Here is a 2,261-nt window from a genome sequence, read left to right as displayed (position 1 = left end):
CGTACCTACCTTTGTTTTACCATTTTGCAGTCTTCCATTGGTCTCTGTCTCTGTGAGACCCCATCTGGTTCGGTTCCCCTTCGGGTCCCCAGCATCCAGCTCTGGGCCTGGTGCCCAGCTAGTGCCCAGGGACTGTGTGATGGATACATGAACGAGTGAATAAACTAGTGGATGAACCTTGCAGGCAGCAGACTCACTGACGCCAGGCACACACCCCGGGTGGGGCCAGTCACCCTGACTCGTGACTGAGCATTTCACAGGGGACCCACAGAAGCTGGTTCTCAGTTGGGAGAGATAATCCAGCTAATAACGTGTTTAGTTCAGGCACATCCCCTAAGCCATACACTTGAAACCTCTGCCTGGGCAAACGTTTATAGCCGGCCTCTGCCCAGATCCCACCTTCACCAACCACAGGCCGGTCCCATCATCCATGGCTCTGTAGCTCTGCCAAGCCACCCACGGGGCCACAGGCAGGGGCTCAGAGAGGAGCAGCCTCCAAGAGGCCCTGGTGTCCCCAGAGCCACGAGCCCCCACTGCACAGCCCTGCCAACCTCCACCCCTGTGATGCCACCTGCTCTTACTTGTGCCAAGAAAGGCGGTTATGCGGGCACAGCAGAAAAGGAGACCCCAAGAAGGCAGATACCAATTGCTCTCAACTGACAAGTGACATACGGCAGCACCTGGGGAAGCAGGCTCCAGGACCGTGCCAAGCCCATGTGGGGTGACGGTGCTGCGATGACATCTCAGGTGCCGTGATCCAGAGGCTCTGTCCGACAGGGTACCAGCCTGGGCGACTCTGGCTTCTGCTACCCCAGACATACCCCCCTCTCTTAGTGGCTCCCTTAAAACCATGAACTCACCATAGAAGTTCCCAACTCCAGGGGCACAACCGTGGAGGAGTTATAGACAAGGCTTAGGGGGTTGGTGTCAGCCAATGGCCAGACAGCAGAGGGAGCTGAATTGTTCAAGGCTGGGGCTAGGGTCAGGGAGAAGCAGCCACACAAGGGCAAGTCACAGGAAGTGTGATGAGACGGGACTGCCCAACTCCAAACGCCCCTCTCATTACTTCCTAATTCTGCCACAGTAAGACCTCAGACAACTTAACCTATCAGAGCTGTGCCATCTGATATGGTAGCTGCTAGTCACATGTAGCTATGTAAATGAAGGTTAATTAAAATTAAATTAAGTCATAGTCCTTGAGTCATACTAACCACATTTCAGATGCTTAGTAGTCACATGTGGCTAGTGGCTACCGTATCGGACAGCCCAGAATAGAGTACTTCCTTCATCGCAGATGAACTTAGATCATGTAATTGCTGTGGAAAAAAGCCCAGTGCAGTGCCTAGCAGAGAGTAGATGTTTAATACCCTTCACCCTTCCCATAAACTCCAGTCACTCCTGCGATTTATCACTGTTCATGCTGCCTCCTTGAAGCCCTCTTGGGTAGCAGCTGCTCAGTCATCACAGCATGCCTCCCTCAGGGCTGAGAGATGGATCACCATCCTCTTTGCTCTGCACTGCCACTTCACAACTGTGATGCTGTCACCCTAAATGGAAGCCCTCAGAGGGTAAGGAATTTACTTATAGTTAGGAAATTGGATGCTAACAAACTCATTGAAACGGCTAGAAAAACTAGCTGTAATGGGCCTCCAGGAAGTCTTCCCAACCCCGTTGAGCCTATCTGCCAATCTGAAGGGAGGTGTGGCTGGCAGAGTAACGGCCTCCCAAGGATATCCAGGTCTTAAACCCTGAGAACCTGTGAATGTTTTACATTCCATGGCAAAGGGGAATTAAGGTAGTAGATGAACTTGTGGTCACAAATTGGCTGACTCTAAGATAGGGAGAGTATCCTGGATTATCTGGATGGGCCCAATGTGATCACAAGGGCCCTTAAATGTGGCAGATGGAGGCCGAATAGTCAGTGTCAGAATGATGCAGTATGAGAAAGTCATGACCTGCTATTGCTGGCTTTGAAGATGGAAGGGTCCATGAGCCGAGGCATGGGGACAGCCTCCAGAAGCTGGAAAAGGCAAGAAAATGGCTTCTCACCTAGAGCCTCCAGAAAGGAATGAAGCCCTGATGACAACCTTGATTTTAGCCCAGTGGGACACTTCAGATTGCTGACCCCCAGAACTATAAAATAATAAATCGGTGGTGTGATAATTTGTTACAGCAGCCATGGGAAACTAATACATAGTCTGGTACCAGAAGTGGGGAGGCGGGTGTCTCTAACAAATACTTAAAAAAGTGGAAGTGACTTT

The sequence above is a fragment of the Delphinapterus leucas genome, chromosome 3 (assembly GCF_059928025.1).
Source record: "Delphinapterus leucas isolate spDelLeu-1000000601 "Yukka" chromosome 3, BTC_Dleu_Yukka2, whole genome shotgun sequence".
Classification (NCBI taxonomy): domain Eukaryota; kingdom Metazoa; phylum Chordata; class Mammalia; order Artiodactyla; family Monodontidae; genus Delphinapterus; species Delphinapterus leucas.
This window is presented reverse-complemented; position numbering follows the sequence as displayed.